Source organism: Lycium ferocissimum, chromosome 9, assembly GCF_029784015.1.
Source record: "Lycium ferocissimum isolate CSIRO_LF1 chromosome 9, AGI_CSIRO_Lferr_CH_V1, whole genome shotgun sequence".
In the NCBI taxonomy this organism is placed as follows: domain Eukaryota; kingdom Viridiplantae; phylum Streptophyta; class Magnoliopsida; order Solanales; family Solanaceae; genus Lycium; species Lycium ferocissimum.
This window is the reverse complement of record NC_081350.1, coordinates 28,023,221-28,035,553: the sequence shown is the minus strand read 5'-3', so window position 1 is coordinate 28,035,553 and position 12,333 is coordinate 28,023,221.

The window sequence follows — 12,333 nt, the reverse complement described above, 5'->3', positions numbered from 1 at the left end:
CTTGATACTGTCGATCACAAACTAGCCTCCATATCTTTGTATTTGATTGATCAATCTTAAACTTCGTCATGTCCTTAAAACAATAAATTTTGACAGCCCGTTGCAACGCCATTTTGGATGCGAACAACATTCCTTTTGCAAGGTACACTACAAGAGAAAATATATGTGGCAACAAAGTTATTTTTGTCGCCATAGATTGATTATTGTTGCAAAAAGTACTTTTGGCAACATTTTTTTTTTGTTGCATAGACTTTTCCCAACGGCTGTTATTGCAACAACGTGCAATAATTTTTTATTTTTTTTGTACTTTTGGCAACAATAATCAATACTATGGCAACAAAATTAAATTCTTTGGCAACAAAAAAGTTCTTTGCCAACAATAAAACTAAGTTATTGCCAAATATTAAATTTTTTGTTGCCATTTCTATACTTTCTTGTAGTGGTAGCATGGATCTCTGTTGAGATCCTTTGGTTCAATCCAGGTTTTTGGGCGACTGTGATCATCTTCTCTTGTGAAGACAAATGCATCATCACGACCTTGCAGGCTGTCAAGATAAGGAATATTGTTAGAATGCCACTGAATTGGGCTTTCAGAACTTGGGTTTTCTGCCATCAGTGGTGGTACGTGGTGGTGCATTGGTTCTTGTTGTTTTGGATTTGAGGAATATTGTTGGTCATACCAACTTGAACATCATCATCATCTTCATCATCGGCTACCGCATTATTGTCTATTTCATCGTCATCACACGATGATGACTCATAATAATTTGGAAAATCTTCGTTATCAAGTACATTCCTCCTCCCACACGAAAAGTAACATATTTTAAATATATACATCATATATGTATATATATATATATATATAGACGGATTATTTAATATCAAGGTGATGAACTTACTGTTGTTCATAAGCACTGTCATGGTGTGGATAATGATCAACTCCACCAAATTGAGAGGATTCACCAACATCCATAATTGGTACCACTGGCGAGTTTTGAGAATAGTTCCTATAAAGATTTGAAAAATGATTATTTACCAATTCATACAACAAACACGTGCCACTACAGAAAATAATAATATAAAAATGCCTATTTACTAATAATCACTCAAAGATTCATCATGTGGTAAGTACTGGATGAAAGGGCATACAAGAATGTAAACAAAGAAGGCTGAAGAGACAATGAGAACAATAAAGCATAAAGAGTAAGTAGACAGATAGATAATAAGAAAAGAGACGACCTTGAGTACGGGCGTCAATTTGGCCACAAAGAAGAAGGATAAAGTCACGTAATTCGGATAAGTTCGGTTTTAAATGAGCAAGTAAGGCCAAGTAAGTAAAGTAAATACCGACAAATACGGTAAGAACATTGACATCTGCTCTCGACAATCGAGAGACGAATGTTTTTAGGGGGGGGAATGTTACACCTCCATGATTTCAATGTTACACCCCGTACCTCGAAAAATATGGTTAAATTTGAATGTAAGTATGTCGAGCTATGGCTAGGTAAAACAACTTTGGAGTGTGAGGAACGAAACATTATTAAGTATATGGTTTAAGTAAAGGATGAATTATGATCTTCCAAGTCGTAACCGAAAAGGACAGCCTTGGAACCAAAGGACATGACCATAATCAAGTATGATTAGTGATAAATATCATGTAATCAGAGTTTCGGAAGATTTTGGGACCAAGAAAATCAACGAAAATAAGTCTGTCGAAAATTTGGAACAAGTTGGCAGAATTAAGGATAAAATTATGGGTCAACTTTGGAGGGGTATATCTCTATGTATATGAGGAGTTTTAAGGTTTTTTAAAAACCTAAAATAAAGTTCGTCGAGTCTAGTTTCCAACGCAACAAACCGCTCATCGATAGGACATCGGAGTAGAGAATTATGGACGTTACAAGTTCGGCTGATAAAGCAGAAACGCGTGCTACAGTGCTGCCACAGTGCCGCCGACTCTACCCACCCATAAAAGGGTCAAGACCCCATTTTTCAGCTCCAAAAACAGATCCTAAAGCCCAGCACACATATAGGGGCAAATATGTCATAAAAAGTGAGGGTTTGAAGTGATTTTGGCTAATCAAGGCTCGGGTAATGCATAGTTACGGTTATAGCATCGATTTGCGGTGGATTTCGGCTTGGATTCAAGGTGGATATTGGAGATATTATTGTTCTAACAAGGACAAGGTATGAATCTCTCCTTATTGGTATTAATTTCGGCTTCTTTATGGAAATAAAGTTAGTAAATAGTAGTATCACAAGTTGGTTAGTTGAGAAATTTGAAAAACATCGTGTGGGATGTTTTAGGAAATATATTGGTATGGATAATGGTCTTGATGATGTTGGTATTGTTGTTGTTGATTGGTTGTTGATATTATGGTTTCGGGCTAGGCATATAAACAGGGGAGATCTTTGCTAATTCTTGGCAGATTCTAAATGGATTTAAATTAAGGGTTTAAGACGAGCGTATAACGATGTGCCTAACAATAATATGAATGGTTTATATGTAGATTTACGAGCTTAGAAGGATAAACGTTGAGTAGTTAAGGAGACCAAAAGGTATGTTAAGGGTAATCCTCTTTCTTTTAAAGACATGATTCTTTTCCTACTAACCCATACATGAATTCTATAAAAATCCTCATTTCCAAGAATGTTAGAGATTCATGACTCTTAAAGTTTTTATGGTGCTAAAGATGAATAAATTTTTTTATGATAACCATGACGATGATTATGAGGGATTTATTTATCCAAGCTCCAAGGTATCCTGAGTTCCTATGTTAATGAGATGATTTTATTCATAGAGGTTTCCAAGTACATGAGCTTTATATTATTATGAGGTGATTGAGCTTACTTTGCAATTTCTTAATTTCCTTCATTGTTGGTAAACTCACCTTATGACCCTTGTTCCTTCAAGGTGGGATAAACGATGATGATTGATCCATAATATAATCGGAGGTTACCGACTCCGATATAGTCGTGGCTTTTGATTGGGCTTTTATGCATGCTTTATATATATGTATGTATTTCTCACCGAGCCACGCTATAGTCGGTCGGAGTACGCACCTATCGTGCAACCACCGATCGGGCCGGTATTACACTTGTAGGAGTCCCAAATGGTCGGGTACGTTACACACGTAGAGTCCGAAAGTGTCGGCACGTTACACACCAAGTCCCGAAAGGGCCGGGTACGTTACACACCGAGTCCTGAAAAGGCCGGGTACGTTATGATGATGATATATGTATGTAAGAAAAAAAAAATTAAAAGCTGAGCATGCATGATATCCGCCTTAGAGGCATTCGGATGTGTACGGGTTATCTCTCTCATTCCATGTTACCTTTCATATCTATATTATGTTGTTATTCATGCCTTACATACTCGGATATTATTCATACCGACGTCCGCCACGGTGGACGTTACGCTCATGCCCGCAGGCGGGGAGACGGATGGACATTCGGTATGTTCTATCGCCAGATTCTCGGAGCACTCCACTTACTTCGGAGAGTATAGCCTATTTGGTATTTTCCTTATGATCATTGTATTCTATGTAGAGGCTCGTAGACGTGTGTGTACAGTTAGATGTTTTATAGCTCCACCGGTTCATATTATTGTATGATATATTGGTGGCCTTGTCGGCCTTATTTTGAGCTCTTGATACTTTACTGTTAGCCTTGCTGGCTTTATGGTATACGTTATGTTATGGTGACCTTGTCGGTCTGCATATGTACATATGTGCTGAATGATCGGATATTCCTATATTGGGCCTTTTCTACGTGCAGGTGTTCTTTGGGTTATGGTTTATGATGTTCAAAGTAACGGATAAGTCAGGTGGTCCCCGACATACAGGTCGGAGCCCGTCATACTCCTGGTAGGGGTGTGACAAATTGGTATCAGAGTAGTTCATCCTAGGGAATGTCTACGAGCTGTGTCCAGTAGAGTCTTGTTAATGGGTGTGAAGCGCACCACACTTATAAACAAGAGGCTGCAGGGTATTTAGGAACCATTGACCTTTCTTTCTTATCTTAGATCGTGCCATAGAGCTAAATCCTAAGATATGATGTCCCTAATCCTAATCCAAATGTTTTGATTATGGATAAGCAGTCGATTATGCCGCTACAAGGAACTTACTGAGAATTGAAGTTGTTCATTCGAAAGGTATGTTTCCTGTTTTATTAATATGGATAGACGTTGATACAAGAACTTGGGCAAGATATTATAGGTATTTGTGATTACTCTGTGAAGCATTGGATGTGTTTTCTGGGCTGTGTGCAGGAATGAGGTAGTAAGAATTATAGAGGCAACTCTGCCGAAATTTTTACAAATTGAATTGTTTGCATGTTTATAGAGAAAGAGTAAAGGAAAAATATGACCATCAGCCGTTGGTAAGTCATGATTGAAGGGATAACTATGTGATGCTTTCAAAGAGAAGTTTTAGAGTGATTTTGATTTAATTTAAAGGAGAAACCCTGGAGGAAAAAAAAAGATTAGTAATTAAAGAAAGTGGAATGAGTTGCATCCGAGATTTCGGAGGATTGAGACCTATTGGAAACATAAAGAAAGTTGACATTAGGAATTCAAATACAGTATTAGGATTTATAGATTAGATTGGTTAGTAAGTGATAACAAAGAGATATTGATATGGGAAAAGAAGTTAATGAGTACGGGAAAGTTCCACCCTAGAAGTGTATATATATATATATATATATATATATACGAGATCAAGATGGGTTTTTACTCATAGTAGAATGTTATGCAAACTTCCAGGTAGATATTATTAAGTAGCAAATGAGAAAGAGCACTTTAAGAGCTAAGGAAATCAAGGAGGACCTTGAGGACAGAAGTACGAGAAAGTGCGGTTATAAATTGATTAAAGGAAGTTATGTGATTGGCGACGATAAGAGGAAGCTAAATAAATTAGTAAGGTTAGCCAAAGGTAGACAGCGATGACATACGACAGTGGACTTGGAATAGAGATACGATTACAAAGGAAATAGGACGAATATACGAGGAATAGACATCCATACGAGCAAGCTATGGTATCGTAAAAGGAAATAAGAAATGAACGAAGGAAGAAAGAAAAGGGTGTATTTTACAAAAATTTCATGATGAGAACAAGAATCAGTGAGACATTAGAAGGATTATGACGCATGATCATGATACAAACAATTAGTTAAGAGAAACTATGGGACACTATGAGCTAAATTGAGGAAAGGACGAATCGTGAGAATGAATGAGAGAGAGTAACGACTTTTACTGGTATGGTATAAACCCAACTCAGAATCGGGAACCAAGAGTAAAAGAGGAATCTCAAGTGTACCGTGAAAGGATAGCTATGAAGGAAAATTGCGGCTGAAGGAGCATGGTATAGTCGGGCATACTATAAGGAGCCTAACGAATTCCGATGTCACCATTGATTCATTAACCTGGGGACTATTAGGCATGAAGGAAGGAAGTGGTTTGAGTTGTGTCCAATATGTATGGATGACTTGATACAAGAATCCAGTTAGCAAAAGAGAAATAAGTCAACCCATGCGATGGAAGTAACTCTGGCATTATCTGGACTAGAGAAGTTAAAGAATTGCTAGGGTCGGCCAAATGACTACCAAAGACGGTCAATACTCGAATGTTACTGGTATATGAGAACATTCTTAGACGAATTAGAATATTCCCAAGTACAGAAGAAGGAAACGTACTGGCTTGAAGGAGTCGAAATTCGAGATGAACTAATATATCAAGGATGTGCTAAAAAAAAAAAAGTGGAAATGGACTAAATGCATGTATGTTATGAGACAGACATGGGAACGGAGGCATGACAAGATAATAAAGGTTTAGAAAATCAAGGAATTAAGTTTTGTCACTGCAATACATTGTGTTCCGGGCCATGATTCGAATCACTCGTACCAGAGAAATTTTTTGTTACAATTAAATATGCAGCAACGTACCTTAAAAAGGTAACTGAAGAAGTGAGAAGGCATACAAGTGACCAAGGTTAAGTATCAAGGACAGTCGGGATTAGTAAAGAGAAATCGTAGCACTGGAAGAGGTGAGAGTTTTAAAAGAGGAATATTTTTAGGAATTTCAATGATCGTCAAACGAAAGAAAGACAATATGCCTATGGATAGCATGACAGCAGTACTACCTGAGACTAGAAAACATCTCCTGCGTCATGAAGTCATAATTCACCGTTTATATCAAATCGTGAGAGTATATGTCATAGGACCATATAAATAATCGTCCTGAGGAAATGGCTAGTACAATGGTATGGGGACGACAATAAATATTTGAAGAAGGATGGAAGCTAGTTGAGTTTAAATTAGCCGCTGGTATAGGAGAGCCAAGGACTTAAAGAGGGAAGCACACTCATATTGAAAGGAAGTTGTAATTAAGTAAGATTTTATGTTAGTCTCATGCTTATGAGTTATTTTGTAATAATGTTAAGATTGGAGGAGAGAAAATTGGAGGAAAGATTCAAATATGGATTTGAAAATATTTTGAATAGTGGATTAGCTTGAGATATGATCATTAGTATGTTGTAAGTATAATCTTGTGATGAGAGATAACAATGATGATAAGAAAATGTTGTATACAAGTGTATAAGGAATGGTGCTGAGGATTGTTGTATGGGTCGAATGGAGTTCCATTTGAATATAGATCCCTTGGCTATGGTATTTTTGACGCATTGGATGATTAATCTAAGGTAAGGTAATTAATGAGAATAATAAGCCATTGGCAAGGAAATGCTATTGCAAGCCATCTGGGCGCTACCATAGGTGGAACTATGATGACATTGTAAGGAATTAAAGAGTTCGACAAAAACATTAAAAAGGAGGTGGAATGATATGTATATAAAATTGATTAGTACTAAGAGCATAATCTAAAGTAGCACTAGAGAAGCAAGCAAGGAAAAGTGTCACAACTAAATAAGAAAGTTGCCCACCAGTAGAGAAATAGAGGGTTGCGAAATAGGAGGGACTAAGTCAACGGAAGGTGAAGTCATAAAAGTAGATGAAGATAAGATCGCAGGAAAAGGATTCAAGGATATAAATAAAGGAGATGGACATTTAAGGAATTAAGAGATCCGCTTGATTGATAAATCGAAATGACAGATAATTGCGTCAAACTATGGGAAAGACTTATTAAGTAAGAATCGGGCAAAGGTTAAAAGTAGAAGGAGAACCCCAAAGGAAATGATCAAAGGATATCACGTTTGATTGGAACAAGCGGCTGACAATGAGACCTCATGGAACAAGCAACATGATGGCTCTTATTGGAAAAAGGGATGAATGAAGGTTACAGACAAATGAAAGAATGAAAAGATTCGAATTCGCTGCATGACTAGAAATCTTGGTTATTCTTCGACAAATTTCTGAATTCACCCCTAAGTTATTAGCCGAACTAAGGATCAGAAACTTTAAGAGTAAATTGAAGGAAAGGAATCATTAAAGAAGAGGTTTGAGATGTTTTTGATATAAGTACAAGAATTACCGTTAGTTAGCCAAGTGCCAGAAGTCCAATTGAAGGAAAGAGAAATTAAGCGAGACATTTCTGTGTTACACTAGTTGAAAGATAAAGTACCGCAAAGATTAATTCGACTGCTATAGAAAGCAAAGGATGCTAAAATGTAACCAGTCTCGAGGTTATCTTTAAGGGAGGAAGAATAAGAATAAGTAAACAAGAAGACAAAGTCCTGGGACATCTGTGAAACGTAAGAAAGATACGTGGTGATCGAAGAGAACAAGAATTTCTGAATAAAATGAAGATAGGATCAAAATTGGATAAAAGTATGTGGTAAGTACTGGATGAAAGGGCATATAAGAATGTAAAAAAAGAAGGTTGAAGAGACAATGAGAACGATAAAGCATAAAGAGTTAGTAGATAGATACATAATAAGAAAAGAGACGACCTTGAGTACGGGCGTCAATTTGGCCACAAAAGAAGAAGGATAAACTGCGTAATTCGGATAAGTTCAGTTTTAAATGAGCAAGTAAGACTGCAAGTAAGTAAAGTAAATACTGACAAAATACGGAAAAAGAACATTGACATCTACCTCAGAGCGAACTCTACCTCAATATTCGAGGACGAATGTTTTTAAAGGGGGGGGGGGGGAGAAAATGTTACACCCCGCACTTTCAGTGTTACACCCAGTACCTCGGAGAAGCACTGGTTAAATTTGAATGTAAGTATGTCGAGCTATGGCTAGGTAAAACAACTTTGGAGTGTGAGGAACGAAACATTATTAAGTATATGGTTTAAGTAAAGGATGAATTATGATCTTGCAAGTCGTAACCGAGAAAGACAGCCTTGGTACCAAAGGACATGACCATAATCAAGTATAATTAGTCATAAATATCATGTAATCAGAGTTTCGAAAGATTTTGGGACCAAGCAAATCAACGAAAATAAGTCTGTCGAAAATTTGGAACAAGTTGGCAGAATTAAGGATAAAATTTTGGGTCAACTTTGGAGGGGTATATCTCTAGGTATATGAGGAGTTTTAAGGTGTTTTAAAAACCTAAAATGAAGTTCGTCGAGTCTAGTTTCCAACGCAACAAACCGCTCATCAATAGGACATCGGAATAGAGAATTATGGACGTTACAAGTTCGGCTGACAAAGCAGAAACGCGTGCTACAGCACTGCTACAGTAACTGCTACAGTGCTGCTACAGTGCCACCGACTTTGCCCACCTATAAAAGGGTCAAGACCCCATTTTTCAGCTCCAAAAACAGATCCTAAAGCCCAGCACACATATAGGGGCAAATATGTCATAAAAAGTGAGGGTTTGAAGTGATTTTGGCTAATCAAGGCTTGGATAATGCATAGTTACGGTTATAGCATCGTTTTACGGTGGATTTCGGCTTGGATTCAAGGTGAATATTGGAGATATTATTGTTCTAACAAGGACAAGGTATGAATCACTCCTTATTGGTATTAATTTCGGCTTCTTTACGGAAATAAAGTTAGTAAATAGTAGTATCACAAGTTGGTTAGTTGAGAAATTTGGAAAACATCGTGTGGGATGTTTTAGGAAATATATTGCTATGGATAATGGTCTTGATGATGTTGGTATTGTTGTTGTTGATTGGTTGTTGATATTATGGTTTCGGGCTAGGCATATAAACAGGGGAGATGTTGCCCGAATTTCGGCAGATTCTAAATGGATTTAAATTAAGGGTTTAAGACGAGCGTATAACGATGTGCCGAACAATAATATGAATGGTTTATATGTAGATTTACGAGCTTGAAAGGATAAACGTTGAGTAGTTAAGGAGACCAAAAGGTATGTTAAGGGTAATCCTCTTTCTTTTAAAGGCATGATTCTTTTCCTACTAACCCATACATGAATTCTATAAAAATCCTCATTTCCAAGAATGTTAGAGATTCATGACTCCTAAAGTTTTTATGGTGCTAAAGATGAATAAATTTTTTTATGATAACCATGACGATGATTATGAGGGATTTATTTATCCAAGCTCCAAGGCATACGGATTTCATGTTATTATGAGATGATTTTATTCATAGAGGTTTCCAAGTACATGAGCTTTATATTATTATGAGGTGATTGAGCTTACTTTGCAATTTCTTAATTTCCTTCATTGTTGGTAAACTCACCTTATGACCCTTGTTCCTTCAAGGTGGGATAAACGATGATGATTGATCCATAATATAATCGGAGGTTACCGACTCCGATATAGTTGTGGCTTTTGATTGGGCTCTTATGCATGCTTTATATATATGTATGTATTTTATCACACCGAGCCACGCTATAGTCGGTCGGGTACGGCACCTATTGTGCAATCACTGATCAGTTGGTATTACACACCGAGTCCCAAAAGGGCCGGGTACGTTACACACCGAGTCCCGAAAGAGCCGGGTACGTTACACACCGAGTCCTGAAAAGGCCGGGTACGTTATGATGATGATATTATATATATGTATGTAAGAAAAAAAAATTAAAGGCTAAGCATGCATGACATCCGCCTTATGAGGCATTCAGATGTACAGGTTATCTCTCTCATTCCATGTTACCTTTCATATCTATATTATGTTGTTATTCATGCCTTACATACTCGCACATTATTCGTGCCGCGTCCCTTACGGTGGACGCGCACTCATGCCGCCGGGGTAGGCAGAGACGGATCGACCGTAAGTGTTCTATCAGCAGGATTCTCAGAAGCACTCCACTTACTTCGGAGCTGCAGTCTAGTTGGTATTGTCCTTATGATCATTGTATTCTATGTAGAGGCTCATAAACGTGTGTGTACAGTTAGATGTTTTATAGCTCCACCGGTTCATATTATTGTATGATATATTGGTGGCCTTGTCGGCCTTATTTTGATCTCTTGATACTTTACTGTAAGCCTTGCCAGCTTTATGGTATACGTTATGTTGTGGCGACCTTGTCGGTCTGCATATGTACATATGTGCTGAATGATCAGATATTCCTATGTTGGGCCTTTTCTGCGTGCAAGTGTTCTTTGGGTTATGGTTTATGATGTTCAAAGTAACGGATAAGTCAGGTGGTCCCCGACAGACAGGTCGGAGCCCGTCATACTCCTGGTAGGGGTATGACAGTGGAACTCCATAAGAGTTTAATTTTGCTCTTAACCGTTTTCCCGAAGAGAACAATCGGATGCAAATACGTTACCTTAGGGTAGAATATGGTGTACATGGTAGCACAAGATTTAGATCCAAGTGGGATTCGGACTGTGAGATGTCCGATGAAGATTAATATTTTTTTATATAAAGTAAGTAGGTAGGGTCATAAAGACCACCCCCCTCCCAACTAGGGGTACATGGGGGTTTGCAACTATATAAGTGGCCCTTTTTTTGTTATTAGACTACAACGTATTCAATGTCGAGTAGCAGAAACGCAAAATTGGTCTTTACTCCTTCCAAAAGAACCAAATAACAGTGATGATGAGAGTTGAAATCATAGCAGTTTTTCGAGTGATAACAGTGTCAAACTAGACGAGCTAAATCTCCATCTTCTTATAGAGCGTAATGATGATTTCTGCAGTGTGAAATATTCAGATTCGCGAGAATATTATTGCGGTTTACGCCGAGAATGGTCACATCGGCTTGCCGAATCAGAACGCCTTGTTCGTGACTTGAAAAATCTCAACGCTCCAATCCCATCAAGGTACTCAATAACCATGCCTCGAGTAGGTCCAGAAACTTGTGAGCTTGCAGTACAAAGGATTAGAAAAGAAAACAACAGAATGTTGGCAAGACGTTTTAGATTTTACATGCTAAAGTTGGCGAAGAACAAGCATCATCAACCAACTTGAGAGAACTGGCATCTACTGAAAAAAGATGTGTCTTAAGAAACCGTCAATATTTTTCTGAGGACGATATTGAGGACTTCTATTCTGATGAAGATTAGGGGTTATTTAAGTTCTTTTAAATTTCTGACTCATGCGGTTAATTTGTATTGTTAGTTTATGATGAAGTCATCAATAAGAAAAAAATTAGCAAGTTTTAATTTGCTTTGATTGTTTAAGTCTATTATTAATTTCTAGAGTTAATAATCCATAAAAAATTCAACAATAATAACCGCATTCACAAACATCGGATTCTTTAGCAAAGTGTGTTGAAGGGGTGAAAATAGAGGAAATGAAGGAGAAGAGTTTGTCAAGAATGGCTAAGTGGGGAAGAGAGAGGCACTCCATTTTTCTCTATGGAAGTTGGTTTGAACTCTTCACCTCTAGGTTAAGTGTTTTTAGTCGAAATTCTTTTGTTGTCATTGCTAAAATAAGAACAAGAAGAGAAAAAGAAAGAGAAAGGGTGTTGTATGGTATCAAAGGTTTAATTAATATTAATGGCTTTGTTAACTCGTGCTCGAATTTTCTATGTGACACGGATGAATATCTTCCGGTTGTTTTCTCTCCTCCGAGGAACGGTGCATCTAGCTTGACAAAGCCAATAACTATTGGCAAACTGGCTCTAGGTCCTCCGGTTCCTTCGTCCCCTCCTTCGCCCAATGATGATTAATTAGAATCTTTGTTGCTATATAAGTTGAACCAAAATAACACTAACAAGTTTTCAAACAAAGAAAACTTACTTCGGGGCACTTTAGAACCCCTAAAACGACGATCCAAATGTTTAGGTATACTTAATGTAATGAGCCGACATTATTGTACGCAAAAAAAGATATTAAGTTCTATATAAAATATTGATATTTCGGCGTTTTGAAACATGACTAATCTTCAACAAAGATTTAAAAAAGTCAATTTTTAAAAAAATTAGCCAAAGATTTTGTTGCCCTCTTTCACGCACAAATTTCGTGCGTGAAACCTTGTATTTTATTTTATTTTTGTGTTAGTTTGGGTTTTTT